Raw genomic sequence first — 16,047 nt, forward strand, 5'->3', positions numbered from 1 at the left:
TGTTTTGTTTTGCCCATTTGATGGTTATTTATAGATAGGAAGATATCTTCACTAGGATTTGGAAACATTTTATTCCCCCGAGGCCTGGTTGGAAATGACAAGAATTGGATTGTGAAATAAATGTAAGGTTTTTAACTTAGTTAGGTATTTAGTTTTAAAACCTGGGGCAGTAATATGAAGTAGCAAAAAACAGGCTACTGGAAAAGGCTCTGGGTTTGTATAAATTAATGCCTTTTCATAAAAAGATTTTATTGGAGATACTAAATTGCTTGAGTCCATAGTAATGAGCTATGCAAAAGAATGAAGGGTAGGCACCTTTTGAGCATGTAGTTACAGAAAGGAGAAGGAAATAAAGAAGTATTGGTCATTCAGAGGAAACCAGATGCTATCTGTGCCCTGAAGCAGGGCATGTGGGGGGAGTGCTCAGAGGTAGCCAAACAGCCCTCTGAAGGTGAGGAGAAAGAGGCATAATGTGAGCTTCAGGAAGCTCGTTTGTGTCTGGGGCAAAACAAATTGGCCAAAAGCAGAATGAGATGGAAGTTCGTTGTGGGAGCCTCATCCTTTTTTCCCAGTGAAGAGATCTAGAAGCATAGCTGCTTTCCCATTTATGGGCAATTAATTTCTTTCTCTGTGCAAATCTTCACACAGAAACAATGGCTATAGAAACTTTTTTTTATTTTTTTTTTAGATGTAGAAAATGTCATGCTTTGTACTCCCCAAATCGGTCATGCTCCTTTTGTAAGGAAGAAGTGGCCCTGTTGCCATAAGAAAGATGATGAGAGTGGGCGACAGCTGCTGTAACCACTCACCCAGCTCATAGCTGTCCTTTTCTGAGGCGTCTGAGAAAGAAAGGACAGTGGGAGCAGAGGACAAGCCAAGAGTTGTCCTGCTGGGCTGAGTGGGTCAGAGGGCTGTGGATTAGACATCCCTTACCTAAATTACAAAGATCCACACATGCCAGTTGTGCTAGATAATGATCCACATATTTAACCTCTTGAAGAAAAGTAAATCTTAAGTTTAACTCTTTCTGAGGGGGAGGAAATTAACAGTATGATGGAAAGGCAGCTGCCCCAGAGGTAAGCTGAGGTAGCTGTTTAGTGGTGCACAGCAGGACTACAGAAAAGGTAAAGATTAGAAATGTGAAAAAAACCCTGACTTTATGCATTTAAAATGGCGTGTGGAGGGGAAATTTGGCTAGCCCTTCTTGGGTTTGATCCCCGTATGTTGAAACTTCGGAGGGAGGGGTTTTATCCTTGCTGTCTGTTGGAGGAAGGTGGGAATCTTTTGTGGGTTTGGGCTGTTAACTCTTTAGGACCCCGGGTTTGGGCCAGTGGTTTTGTGCAGTGATGGGTGCAACCTTGTGCAATTTGCTATGGGAGGTCAGGGCCACTTGGCACCCCCTGGTCATGGTGTATCTTTAAAGAATCAGCAGCGGGCTCTCGGGTGTCTGGTAACGTAGCCGGCATGTGGGGCTGGTGGGGTGAGCCTGCTGGCCAGGCAGCTCCCCATCTGTCCCCGTCGGTCAGGGAGCAGATTCCTCCCTGGGAATGAGGAGGATGGGCTTCCTAAAACGGGCACAACAACTGGCCCGGCCCAGCCTTGCCCCCTTCTCCCCACTGCTCACCGTCCCCCATGGCAGAGTTAATCCTCCCCCTGCCGCCCCCAGTTTGACTGGAACAGCTGAGGGGGCAACCCATTGGCCCAAGGCTGGAGTGGTGGGGGCCATTCCAGGGCCCAGCTCCCCCCGCCAGCCCCAGTTCCGGCAGCTGTCCCTGCTTGCCTCAAGTGGGGAGAGAGGGAGAAACGTTAAATGATACAGGCACATGCTCCCTTGTGAAAGAGATCCCTTCAGTTCGAGATGTCAATGTGGCTTCTCCACTCTCCCTCCCTCCCTGACACCAAAGGGTTTTACTATGCTAATCCCAGCACCTGTCCCTGCCGAGGACAGCAAGAAGGGTATGGGAGTGGGGGAGGAACAGTCCCATATGTTTTTCCCTGTCCTGGATTGGGAGTGTTCCCTGTGACGCACCTAGAGCCCAGAACATATGCTCTTTTCGGATCCTAAGTGCTGTTTGCTTCCTCCCAGCCTTGGCGGCAGTGGCTGCGAAGATCCTGTGTCCCCTTCTTCCTGGCAGTTGCTCTGTTTGCTGCCTGGGAATCGCAGGACACTCCTCAGTCAAGGCTTGCAGGGCCGTTTTCAGTAGGGGATTTCTAATTTTAGGAGCCTGTGCCGCCTATGGTTGAGCGCTGCCTCGCTGGATCCCAGAAGAGAGGGGCTGAGCTGTGTTGAGCCAGGCAGCTCCTTTTTATTTTCAGCTGAGCTAGTGTCAACCTGAGTGGCCCCAGAGGCCCGAGCCAAGCACTGCGCAGGGCTGCCAGAGTCCTTCCCACAAGGCTGAAAGACGGAGACTCCGATTTGAAGCTTTCAGTCCTGTGTCCATTTGGCCTTTAGCTGGAGGATCTTTGGCTATGTATGGTGTGTATTGTATGGATTACCAATACCCAGTTGTCCAGGTAAGCAAAAGGACAGTGGCAACTTGAATGAGTTTTGGTGTTTGCCCTATATGATCTTTGGACAAAATTGGAGCTTACATGCTGGTTTTGTAGAAGGACACTGCTTCTAAGCTGGGCTTGTTGGCTTGGTGTGTCCCAGGCCTCAGCAGCCCAGAGACTCTGCGGAGGGCTTTGAAACCGCTGCACGCGAGCGGTACCATTTGGTATTTTAACTATGAGATCTGTGTTGTTTGAGATTTGTGTATTTCAGTTTGCATTTTTTGCCTTTTTCGTTTGTTTGTTTCTAGAGGGGTTGAGCTGACAGCAAGGCTGTGCTCTGCAAACTTGTGTTGTTGCGTATCTTATTGCATTGTCAGAGCGCATGTGACTTGTGCGTGTGACTGCAGCCTGTCCCACAGGGATGGTGAGCCACCCAGAGCAGCTTCTCACCTATTCTCCTCCTCCCTCCTCAGAAACCACCCAGAAAACCCCCATAAAGGTCTTGTTTGTCACCTTTTTGCTTTTGGAGGTCCAGAGAGGATGTGTAGGGTGATAGGAAGGGGTGGGTTTGCGAGCAGCGCTCAGGGCTGGGCGAAGCCCGTATTGCAGCCTCCGCTGGGGGAGGGGGCTATATTTGGAGCATACGTGAGATTTGCTGGCCCAGTGTGTGTGGAGTCTTGGAGAAGCCAGAGGCTGTGGGTCAGGCTCAAATATTTTTGGAGCCAAGTGAAAGATGATGTTCTCTAGGCAGTCCTTGGCTATTCAGTGTCAGCATTCCTTGTCCTCACAGGCACCAGGTTTATCCAGAAAATGTGAAACACAGACTAGCAGTTGAAGATTATCTACCCTGAGATACATCAGATAGCCACTAAAGAGTATTTTGTTAGGTTACCTTGTATCGGGGGGTTTTATTACGCACATGAATAGAATCCACCAGCAGAAGTGTGTCTTTTGGTTGTTAAGATTTGTTCCTGATAAATTGCTTCTTTGCACTTGAAACTCTTTTTCTTCCCTCTGGCCTTGGTCCAGCTGGCAGATTTGCTCCATGTAAACTTGAGCCAGCACAGAAATGCAGGTAATGGGATGTTAAAATTGAAGGCTGTGCTTGCTTTCCACCCTTAGCAGCAAAGGGGAATTATAAGCATAGCAAAAAAAAAAAAAAAAGGAAAACAACTCTGAAACTCACTGAAAGCAGAGTATTTGTGGCCTCCTCATTTCCATGATTCCTATATTCCTATGAGTGTTAAACTAACCCAAGCATTTAAGAGTGTGCACTTTGTCGAACTAGTGGTTAGTTCTTCACCTGTGCTCTCACCAGTGTGATTTCAGTGGCCTCATCCTGTCACCTGCTGTGTAAACATCCTTCTCCAGCTTCTTTTCCATTAGAATTTGAATGATAGGAGCTAAGCAAAAACTATCATGTACATCTGTGTGAACACAGAAGAGAATATAAAAGTGTCACAGGCATGTTCAGGTGGGAGCAATGAGCTTTGCCTGGCATGGTGAGGATGATCAGCTGTGCCCTGGCACTGCAGAGGCAGACTAGTGAAATTTGCCCACAGTTATTTCAAAATGCTACTTCTGCAGCACAGTAATGAAGTTTCAACACATATGTGCCTGTGATGCACAAGAAATCATAAGAACTCCTAAGTATTGGCATCTAGAGCCATTCTGAATATATTGCTTTTTGAATAAATGCAGTAAGTAGGAAGGGTTGATCTCCTGGCTCTGAGCTGTGTATTCTTCAGGCTCCCAGCCTCCAGCTCTCCTCGTGCTTCTCAGTTCTTTTCAGCCCCAAGATCTCCAGTTTGGGTCTTTGGTTTTGCTCAGCAGAGGGTGGCAAATGGTGATGGTAAATTCAGGAGTGGTTCCATAATTCTCATGTAGGAGAAGCTAAGTGATGGCCCACCAAACTCATTCCACGTGGCTGAGACAACACCTGAACCCCCAGCTCTCAGTGCAGAAAGGTGAGTTGCACAGATTCACCAATTAATTTTGTCAGTTTTGTTCATTATCAGATGTTGCTCTGTGGGTTCCAGTAAAACCCAAGACAAAAAAGATCTCCAGTAATGCCAAGTCTGGTCATGTTTTGCGTGGTATTTTTGAAGCTTTTGAAACTCTCTATCAGATGTTCATTTCAGCTGGTTTTGCAGCAATTGGAACTCCTGCAGGCCAGTGTTTCTTGTTGGCTGAGCACATCCTCTGGAAATTGGGTCTTTTCTTTTGCTCAACAGGAGCAAAGGTGGATATATTCCAAGCCACGGGTGAAGAGATGCTTTCTGGCCTACAATGGAGATGAAAGAGGGAGACCAGCAGAAGATCACACTGAAGGGGATTCCCACTCTGCTGGCACATGAGCAAAGCAGTTGTACCAACTGGGTGGTGGGAGGCAATGCAAGGGGAGGGTTCAGTGCACGGTTGGGCACCTCTGTGTCCTTAGGAGACTTTTCGATGGCAACTATTCCTAGAGGTTCCTCAGGTGAAGGCCAAAATGGAGTGGAAATGATGCTATCCTGGTTAACAGTGGTGGAATGATGGTAGCATGTCATTCCTTTGTCCTGAAGGTCTGTGCTACAACCCCAGATCTGGGACAAGAAGTTGCTACCTGGTGGCACAGAGGAAACTGAGTAAACACGACAGTTAAATTACCAAGTGGAGAGAATAAAGAGATTATCCTGAGTCATTTGCAGAGGTCCGATGAATGGGATGTACAATACTGAAACCCGGTGCTTTGTCATGTCAAAGGTTTAAGGAGGTCACACTGTTTTTTACTGCTTTGAAGTGGAATTTATACTTGGCCTAGAACTGTGCTCCAGAATCTCAGGTTTGTAATAGGGGAGGAAAAAACAAATCCAATACTTTCGCTGGTTTTGCAACATTGAATGTTATGTAGTATAGTAAGATACAAGTTACCAGTGATGATGAGATAAAGCAGAAAAAAATGTGGACTCTGACTCAAGAGGCCTGCAGGCTGTAGCCATGGGGGCTGGCTTCTTCCCAAAAGAACCATAGTTTGGTCTTGTTGGGCAGCTGGCCCGTGGCTGTCTGCCTCCACGCGCTGGTGGGATGTAAGGGCTTCTGGTGTCTTGGTCTCCTGCTTTTCATGACAGAGGAGGGGACTGGGCTGTGACACTTGCTCCAGCTCACCTCTTGCTCAGTGAGGAGAGAAGGGGGAAGGGAAGGAGGAAGGGAGGGAGCCAGAGGTCAGTTTGCAGGGAATGAAATAGGGAAACTGAAAAGCACTGTGGGTCAGCACGGGCTGCCTGGAGAGCAGGACCGTAGCAGAAGCCCATGAAGCTTGAGTGTGTAAATTATAACTGGGCCTATTCATGTAAAGTAGAGCACATGGGGATGCAAGGTGTTACTGCACCATAATTTGACTTTTCTGCTGCTAAAGCCTGGGGAGTCTCTTGAGTACCAGGTGTTAGGAAGAGATACATCAGAGGGACAACTTGCCTGAGCTGGTTTTATCTCTGCATCATGCGCACTGGAGCATCAATACAGTCTTCTTGTCTAACCGCGGGATTGGCAGACCTGCAGTCAGCCCTGTCCTTGGGTTTCCATGGGTGCAATGTTGGGAAAAATCAATCAGAGCATCTCAGATCCCGTCTGGCAAATGGGGTAGCAGTGTATCGCTCTGTTTTACGGGGTCGCCGGGAGAACAGATGCTGCCAACCGTGGCGCGCTCAGGTGTTATGGGCCAGATGCTTGCTGAAGATAAATAGGAGGAAAAAAAAGCAAGCTGGGAAGGAGTCCAGCAGTCTCCAGTTTTTATGATGATAGAAATGCAGATCCTGGCAGGGATACTGCTTCCGGTTCATTCAACATATGTAACCCACGCGTTCTCCCGTTTGTGGCAGGAGGGAGATCTGTGCAAAACTGACAGCTATCTCCCCAGCATCCTCCAGCCGGGAGATGCTCCTTCCCGGCTGGTGAGGTCCAGGTGGTGGAGGCCTGGGCGCTAGGCATGGTAGGTGCGGAGGAGCGCGGGCACGCCGTGCGGTCCTGCCGGCCGGGACCGGCGCTCCGCGGGGCCACCTTCGCTTTTGTTTCTAGCTCGCGTTTGCGCCCCCGCCGAGCCCCGCGGTTCCCGCAGGGTGGTGGTGGGGTCCCGGCGGACCGGCGAGGGAGCGCCTGGCCGGGGCTGCGGGCGCTGCCGCGGGGGGCGGGCGGGGGGTGACCGTGCCGAGCCGAGCCCAGCCGGGCGGGGCGAGGCGGGGCGCGGCGGGGGCGGTCCCGGCTCGCATTAATTACCTTCGGCATTCGGGGCGGCGCTTCCCGCAGCCATCTGGCTGAGCCGGGGGGGCGGCGCGGGGGGAGGGAGGGGGAAGAAGGGGAGGAACACGGGAGAAGAAAGAGAGGAAAAAGGGCTCGGGGGGCACCGCGCCGGCGAGGCAGCGCAGCGCAGGCACCCGCCGCCCGCCTCCACGGGGCTGCTGCTTTTTTATTTTATTTTTTTTTAATTTTATTTTTTCCTCTTTGGTTTGTTTTTGTTTTTTTTTTTTCCCCCTCCCTCCCCCCTGCGGTCGGGCTCCCCCATTTTGGTTTATGGAGAAAAAGAAAATGGTAACTCAGGTAAGGCTGGCGAGCGGGCCGGGCTGCCGGCGGCTGCCAGCCCGGCTTTGTCTGGGCGGGGAGCGGGCGCCCGGCGCGGTGCGGGAAGGAGCGGAGCGGAGCGGCCGGCAGCGCTGCGGGAAGGAGCCCCGCGGCGGACACTCGGGCTGGGCGCTTCGGGGAAGGGGTTCCTGCGGTCCCCCTGGCCGGAGCAACCTCGCAGTGCCCTCTAGAGAGAAGCGGTGCTTGAGGGTGCCCCTGCTCCGAGTTAGACTAAACCCGCCTTTGAGCGGCCGATCCCGAAGGTAAACGTCTTCCCAGCCGTTTCTCCATCCGGCTGCTGGTCACCGCGGGGGCCGGGAAGACCTTGTAGGTAGCTGTAGGCGTGGGGCTGCCCGTGTCTTCCCGGGGGAAAGAGGCTGACGTTTCCTGGGGAGCGCGCCCAGCTGCCAGGGCCATCGCGCATCCACCGCCTCGCAAGGGGATTTCGTCGGACAGTGCTCGCCTTTTAAGGCTGCTGTGCGCTTTTGGATTTTCAAATTTTTTTTTTTTTTTTTTTTTGGCATGGCATCTGCAAGTCGTCGCCGGAGGGAGCGGGCAAAGGGAGGAATAGGAGAGCAGCATCGTGGAGCTGAAATCCTTTGGAGTTAGGCATTATATAATGCCCCCGCAGTGCCTTGCAGAGATGGAAACCTTTGGGGGATATTCCCCAAGGGGGTGGAGGGAAGGACTCTCAGAAGGAACTTTTTTCCAGATCTGGGTTTCACAAGTGCTGTTTCTCGTTGGAGCTTTGCAGGTCTTAGACTAGGTGCATACTGCCTTGGCTTTCTTTAGCCCTGGTTGAATCCCTCTTCGTTTGCTGTTACTGAGATCCTTCCTGTCCCACTGCAAGAGGCAATGCTTTTGCTGGTGTCTGACTCAGAATGATCTGCTGCAAAAAGTGACACCCGCTTTGACCCTTTCCCTCTGCCATGTTTTTGTCAGTGGCTGAAAAATAGGTCTCTGTCCGCTCTGAAGGTATCTTCCCAGACTCCCAAGCACCACCTTCTGCTTTTAGTCCCTTCCATTACACATTCCTTTTTATCTGGACCAAGGCTTTCTGTTTTGAGACAGAAGAGCTCTGCAGAAATCTCCCGAGGCTTTCTGGACCTATATTTAGTTTAGCAAGTGATGCTGAAAAGCCGTGTTTTGCAGTCAGAGTCCATTTGTGTATTGCTGCGTGCTCAGAGCCTGCCTGGTTAGGTGCAGGTGTGTACCCCTAAGCTGCAGACTGATGTGTGCACATTTCGGAGAGTCGTTCCTCACAGCCTTGTATTGCAATGTGCTCTGAGGCACAGCTGTCACGCACAGAGCCCGTGTCTGTGCAGTGCAGGAAGGTGCCTGGGTCACCAGTATGCAAGAGTGCGTAGTTCGTGTGTGCCTAGGACCAAGCACCCTGAAGCATGAACCTGGTGGATTGGAGACATGTGGAGCTGGGAAGGATGGGATTCTGCTGGAGCGCTGGCTGAAATAGGGGAGGGTATAAACTCATTTAAAGGTTTGGGATATTCTGATAGACTTCTGGGAAATCTGTCTTCCATGGAAATTGCTAATTTACTGACCTGGGGAAGGAGGTATCAAGACTGTGCATTATTAGTATTGTTTGACCTTGAATTACAACTGTCTTAGGAGTATGTGCTATCTAGGGTAGGTTTTCAGGATCTGTGCTGTGTATTTACACACTGATGCTGAAGAAGATGCATATTTAAAAAAACAGTAGGGGAGGAGAGCTTGGACTGTGTGTCAGTTGGGTATCTGGATGAATGATGGATAACCCTCGTATGCAGAGTTGAGGAGACAGCACAGGTGAGTTCAGCTATAGCACAGTGCTACCTTCTCTCAGGGGGAGCATTTGGCTTGCTAGGCTGGTCCTTAGCAATAGTTCACTGCAGGTTTGGCTGAATGTGGAGCTGAAGGGGCATGGCAAATCCAAGATAATATCCCCAACCACGTTATTTTCATTCTGCAGTGTTGTTTGAAGCAGTGGAATGGCCTTACTTACAACTTGTGAACTTATTTCCTTGGGGCTCTTTCTCATTTATGAAAAATAAATATTGTTGGTATGTTAAGCTGGTAATTGCCAGTGAATGAATACAGTCTCTTGTTCCTTTTGGTTCAGTCTCCAGACATTATTGCTTGCCTGGTCTGAGTTCTGTTGTGTTTTAGGGAGCAAGCTTGCCTATCTTCCTTGGAAGTCTGGGAGATCAGCTTCTATAGAGGCATGAGAGGCTGGTAGAACAAAGTAAACATGAATGTGTGGAGTGGGAAGACTAGAAACAGTGATGGAAAGAAAGAGAGATGCTGGAAGGCAGAAACATGCTTGAAAAAGAGGAAACCAAAATTGCTAATGAGAGCAAGAGCTCAGATTCATTAACAGAAAATACCCTTGCCTTATCCCCCTTAATCCTAAATCAGTGAAAATGAGTGTTAAACGAGGCCCAGTACATTATGTGCTAATTGCAGATAAAAGAGAGATTCTTCTGTGGATGGGAATTATATGCTAAAAGGCTTTTTCTCCATGTGGTGCATGGTGAGGTTGCTGGCTTGCATAGAGCACAAAGCCCTCCCTTTCTTGGACAGCCCAGTGCCTTGCTGGCGTTTTCCTCCGAATCTGTTTCCCATCAGGGCTGGGAGAGGGGGAAGGTGTCGAGCATCTCAGAGTGGGGAGGGAGCTGCTGCCTCCTTAAGGAGTCCCGGACGCCAGCCCATGTGGCAGCCCTGGCAGCCGGTGTGTGTGTGTGTGTGTGTATGTATGCCTGCCTTTGTAATGAATATCCCCCCTCCGCCCCCCGCCATTGTCTGCTCCCCTCCCTGCTGTCGGCAGTGGAACCTTTCACCTGGGCTGCTGCCTGCTGGCGGGCCTTCTTCCAAGATAGGAAGAGGAGGAGGAGGAGGAAGGATTGCTTGTGATAATTAAAGCCAGACCAGGGAGAACTGCTATTTTCCGACCGCAGCACCCCGTTTTCCGTCTTTCTCTGTCTTGAGTTCCCAGCTTTTGATGTGGGTGTAGGCAGAAACATCTGAAGGTCCGCTTTTGTGCAGCTGTAGGATCACCAGTCTCCATTTTGTGGCACCATTTGAAGCATCTTCGCTGCCCTGCCTGCCAGCATGCCCCCTCTTGTTCCCCCCAGCACCCCTTGGAGGCTCCAGCTAGCGCCGTTTATCTTGGCACGTGTTTGACTTGCTACACTCTGCCCAGGGCTTGGGGAGGTGATGGCGTTTGTGGCTTTGAGACTAATTTATGTCCTTGTTAAAATGAACCAGCAAGCAGCCTCATTTTTTCCAGAGGTTTTCTTCCCTTTCCCTTCCCCCTTCCATAACCCTTTCCCTCCCAGATCCCATGTGTAACTGTGAGACAACCTTGTGCAGCCAAAAGTTGCTTGCTCAGTCAGTGATTTTTTTTTTTTTAAATTAAAAAAAAACCCAATTGCAGTGCTCCTTAAATGGAGATCTTATTTAAATCAGAGCAGCAGCTGACTCATTAAAGGCCTCTGTCTCCTTTTCATTTCTCTGCCTCATTCCTTTTCCCTATCTTTCTCCATCTCCTGTTACAGTAATGGTGTGATAAAACAGATCTTTGTCTGAACTCCATGTTGTGATCATGCGGGGGGGGGGGGGGTATTTGGAGGGGGAAGACAGGAGATGGGGAACCCTGTCACGACAGCCACCTTGTGCTAGCTAAAAGTGTACAATGCATCCCATTATAGGAGACCGTCCTCCTTTGTTTGAACCGTCTGTAAAGGAGATGAGTCCCAGAACAGTCTCCCTCCTCCCATCCCTGTATGTCTGCTTTAGGTTCTGTTCCCCCCCAGGCAAGATGAATGCTGCAGGATTCCCTTGCTCCCCTAAAAGAAAGAATTAAAAAAGAAAAGCTTTTTCTATGTGTGGTAGAAGGCCCCCATTTTTCCTCTCTGACTTCTCTCAGGAGCTACCACTATTCCCTTGTCACTTTTCCTGGCTTTGAGGATTCCATCTCCCTTTCCTTTGGGGCCAGTTGTCCTTGCTGTTTGCTCCTTGCTTTGGTGTTACTCTTGCAAACTTGCATGAGCTGTCTGAGGGGGATTGCTCTTTTCTCTGTCCTGTCCATACTTGTGCTCTTCCCCTTTCTTTATCGTTCAGAAAGTGGTGCTTGTTTGCATGGTATCTGACTCAGTGCCTGTACCTATCCCCTAGCTTTTGCTTCCCTTCTACTGTTTCTTGTAGGACTTCTTTTTAGTGCTGCAGACACCATGTCAGCATCAGAGGTTTGTGTGAGAGGAATCCTGGCCAGTCACTTTTCCAAGAGAATCTCCCTGGGGAATGTAGAGATTAATCTCCATCTCACTTTTCCAGATGTTAGGACATGGTTGCTTGAGGTGGGGCTGTGCATTGTGTCTATAACTGTTGTGATACTCACTAACTACTGGTTGAGAAGGGCTTACAAATCAGTGGGGCCTGTCAGAACCCAGTGAGTGTTTTTTTTAAAATCTTTCTACCACCTGAGCTGAGCATTCGCATGCATTGGAGTAGAAGCAAACTGCTGCAGGCGCTTGCAGAGCTGCCTTGGGATGGCAGAAGCTGTATTCATCGTTGCCTAGGCAGGATGGAGATGTGAAAGGGAACTTGATACAGCACTGCCATTTCCTTGAGTCCCTGTCCTAGAAATAACCTCACTGCTCCCTAATGCATTTCTCCTGCAGGTGACTAGGTAGCTATACCCAGGAATTGAGAAATGAGGATGCCTAAGTTTGCTGTGATATTTGGTTGCCAAGGCTGTGTAAATTTAACATACTGTTGAACTGTATTTTAAAAACTATTAATTTATGAAGTATTCAGATCAGTGAAAAGGCTGTAGTGAGCTACCAAAAATTATGAAAAGTTCAAGGTTGAGAAGGAGGGAGGCCCTTAAAACTAGCAATGTCTTTCCCTCCAGGTTATTAATTCATGATGGCTCCATTGTACTTAATTAGTATTGACCAGTCTTCTATAAAATTCTAACACCAGTGCAATGGGTGTGTCTGCATGTGATGTTTTTCAGACATGGATTTTGGTCTTATTAACCACTTCAGGTAAAATGCTCGATGTTCCTGCTTTAGATCCATTTTCAGCAAATGATGTGTGCAGTTGGCTGCCCCTTTGGAATGAGTTCTGTAACCTACTTACCTCCCAGCTGCAGAGTCACAGAATTCACTAATAGGCATCCCTTGGAGGTCTAAAGTACTGGGAAAGAGATGGTTAATTTGCCTCAGTCTACTCTCAAATATTATGTAAAAGGATGTGGTCAGTATTCTTCCCATATGACATGTTCCCTGGAATTAGAGTACCGAAATGTTAACTTTCCTACCAAAAGTATGTTGATGTCCTCCTGTAGAGTTATTTATGATCCTGTCCTGTGCAGGATGGTGTTTTGCTGGGCTTCTGGAGGTTATTCTATGACCAGTGAGAGCAGGGGATGTATAGGCTGGTTTTGTAGGGTTCACAGAAGCTAGAGTGATTATTACTCAACTGAAAGCTTTTTGAAGAAATAGAGTGTGTTTTGTCTGTATAAAAGAAAATAGAATAAACGCTATGCTTGCTAAACAGCATGCGTTAATACCTGAATTTTTTTCTTTGCAAAATTGTCCATTGAGCAATATTATTCTCAAACTGAATTGAGAGTGATCAAGATGGTGATGGGAAGGCACTCCAGTGGCATTTCCATATTTTCAGCTGGGAAAGAAACCTTCATTTGTTCTCTTTATTTCTGTGTCTATTTATGATACTCTTTAATAACATGATTGTATGCTATTTTTTTCCACAAGAAAGAGAAGAAAAACCAGACAACCCTCTACCAGTCCCCGTCAGCTTCAGTATATGTGGCACCATGATGACCTCTGCAAGTTATCTGTGGCAGAGCTGGCCATCCCAAATGCATCCCATAGACCTCTGCCACTTTTACTGAATGTGTAATTAGTTGTCATTTTCTGTGCGGGCTGGCTTGGTCAGTGCTTGCCAGTTGGTTTTGTATATTTGCTGACAGCAGAGGAATGGTGTCTTTTCACAGTATGAAGCTCTGGTTTAGGCTTTAGGGCTGTACACTGGTATGCACATTTTCCCCTCTCTTCCATCCCTGCATGACCTTTCCTGTCTCACCTCTGCCTTCCATCGTTGATTGATGGATACGTCTTCTTCCTCTCACTCTCTCCTCATGATCCCTGGTCAGTAGCTCGTCCCATAGAAATGTGTATCTGTGCTCTCCCTGTCTCCATTCCTCTTCAGTTAAATGCCCTCCTGTTTTGGCAGGCTACTGCTTTACTGCTTGAATCGTTTCAGTTCCTTCTGAAGGAGCTGATTTTTAGACCCTCTTATTCTTTCTCTGCTTCTCTTCCTCCTCCTCCCTGTCCTCACTACAGTCTCCTTGTCATAGGGTTTTTTTAATTCTCCACCCACTCCTTGCATTCCTCATTTAGTTTGCCTTCTCTGTTCCTATTGCAGTCAAACTTGTCTGTTCTATCCCTTTGTTCACTGTCACTGTCTGTCCTGTTAGTGCCCAGGCTTCTTGTCCCAATTTACTTACCTCCTGCTGTACTTACAGGTCTGTTTCTTGGGGTTTTTGGATTTGAGGTAGGAAACTGCTACTTCATGTTACATCATCCCTACAAAGGAGATGGTGCAAAGTACAGGAGATGGGTCATCTCCCTGCTGTCCTTGATCTACAGACCTGGATCTGATATGGCTGTTATCTCCTGTGAAGCTGTGGACAAGCCTCGAATGAGGGCATGAAATCACAGAAAATGGGGTGCAAGCAGCACTGCCAGCCACCCTCAAGAGCATCTCTGTTTCCTGTTAGAATAAACAATATCTAAACCATTCCTGATGGCAAGTAACCTGCCTTAAAAACATTTGCAATGCCGCTGCCAGCCTTTCTGAGCATTGCTCAAGTCTTTTCTAGTATTTAACATAAAACTTTTTTGCCACCATTTGTTCTTTCCATAATAAATATAAAGACTGGATCAGTTCTTTCCTTTTCAGCAGGTTTTGCATAATTATTACTTTACCTTTTATTTTTTAGCCAGTTTGGACCATTGCATACAGCTGTACTAGCAGATTTAGCTGATAAAATATAAGACAGGTACTGTAGTTTTCCATAGCTTTGTTATAATGTTGGTCAGATTTTGGTGGTTTTTTTTAGTGTGGTTGCTAAATATAGATTCCTGAAGTGCAAGTTTTTCTGTGAAATATGAAGTCCTCATAGACTTTTCAAATTGTTTGGGGTGGTTTCCTCCCCCCTTAATCATAAACAAAACAAAATATTCCACCTACTTCTTTCTTGTGTTGGATTGCTATGGCTGAAGTAACAAAAAAATTGCCAACCCCCAAATCAATTACAGATAGCTTGAAAAAAAAATTCAGTTTGAATGGTTTCTCAGAATTATAAACAACTGAAAACTACATCCTACACTGAGAAGTATCAGCCAGGCTGGCTCTATCAGCCTGCCTGTAAAGGAGACTTTTACCCTGAGCAGTCTCTAAATACCTAACTGGAATTGCACTCCAAGTAGCCTGTAATCTGAGGGTGCATGGCGACACCAAAAATGTCCAAGTAATTGGAAGGGTAATCTTTCTAGCTTCTGAAGTCTGCCCTCAGGCTGGGAGTCTTGAGTATGGTTAAAACCCTCTGAACTGTCCTCCCAGTTATCCTGCTTAAAATTCATACTGTCGGCAGATGTGGTCCTGTGGAGTTTAGGATTTCTATGTGCTTTATATAAGTCCTGGTCTTGCTGAGTTATCTGACTTGGAGGGCATATTTGACTTTCAGATAATTGCTTTTGATTAACCAAGATTTAGATAATCAGAGTTTGACCTATGCAGTGCGTGGACCATCATTCATCTGTCGGGTCTCACTGAAACTCCTTATCTGAAGCCTATACTCTCCCTCCAGTCCTAATAGCAAAACCTGCTTTAAATTACTTAAAAAAACTGATTTAAAAATGCCTTGGAGACGAGTTTGGATTTCTTGGATTGCACTAGTCCTCTTTTGTCTTGTGTACCCTCCATGTAGAGTGAAACCCTTAATTTGATTTGTTGTTCTTTGTAGCTTTTCCTATTTTTGCTATTGCAGCATATGAAAAGAGGTTATCAAAACTGAACAATTATGCAAAGTACTTACGAATATTAGGGAGCAGGAGTATATAAGGCTTTTGTTTTCCAGCATGTGTCCCTTCCTGCTTTGTAAAATGTGGTTGAGAATAAATAGGGCGGCAAGGGAAAGGATTTCAGAGCTTCAACAGACAGAGTTTTAGATCTATCTTGACTTACAAAGGATTCTTCCATCCTGAATCAGGAGGTAGAGGAGGAAGAGCATGATAATTTGGTGAAATCAGTGAATTAGTCAATTTGTTGACTAATATTGGTTGGACTATAAGGTATTTGTGGTATGTTAACTTTGCGTAGTGCTCAAATATTTAATGCAGCTTAGTTTGCTTTAACTTTGCCCCTTGCTTTTCTTTGTGTGTGTGATGCTGTTTAATGTTGTTACATTTGCTTTGCAAAACCATTCTTTGGTCTGTCTCCACCCTGCTCCAGGATGAAGCTCCTTCTGTCTCGAAGCAGTGGGAAAGGGAGGAAAAGTAGTTCCATGAGTCCCTCTTATCTAAGTTTGGTTGGGGAAGTGTTAATGCTTTTTGAGAGTCATGTTAGACTGTGTGATGGAGCCAATCTGTGGCAAAGAGTATGGTGTGGTGAAATATAGGAATGAGGAAGGTGGTGACTGAAAGCTGTAGTGGGAACTTGGGACAGTTCCTTGCTTCCTGTGTCCTTCACAGGGATGTGAGTGACAGACTGTGATGAGCATACAATAGGTGTGACTGATGAAGAGGTGTAGTCAAGGAGGGACTGACCCTCTTGGTGTCAGAAAGGATTTAGTTCATCCAAAGCCAGTTGCAAACCTCCATCATAAGAGAATTTTTCTGAGGGACTCTAGGTCCCTTCAAAGCTTCTTTT

General features: G+C 47.4%; 1 protein-coding gene across 7 annotated transcripts in view; it reads left to right on the forward strand.

Moving 5' to 3' along the window:
* The window catches only part of RBFOX2 (RNA binding fox-1 homolog 2), a 173,552-nt gene that overhangs the window by 78,542 nt on the left and 78,963 nt on the right, over window positions 1-16,047 (forward strand). Inside the window, exon 1 of one of the 7 annotated variants that reach the window (XR_004357378.1) lies at window positions 1,979-2,514. The exons of the other annotated variants lie outside the window; for them this stretch is intronic. The gene's annotated coding sequence lies outside the window, so the exon portion shown is untranslated. Of the gene's footprint in view, window positions 1-1,978; window positions 2,515-16,047 lie in introns of those variants that run through there. 7 annotated transcript variants of the gene reach the window in all.

This window comes from Chiroxiphia lanceolata, chromosome 5, assembly GCF_009829145.1.
Source record: "Chiroxiphia lanceolata isolate bChiLan1 chromosome 5, bChiLan1.pri, whole genome shotgun sequence".
NCBI classification, from domain to species: Eukaryota; Metazoa; Chordata; class Aves; order Passeriformes; family Pipridae; genus Chiroxiphia; species Chiroxiphia lanceolata.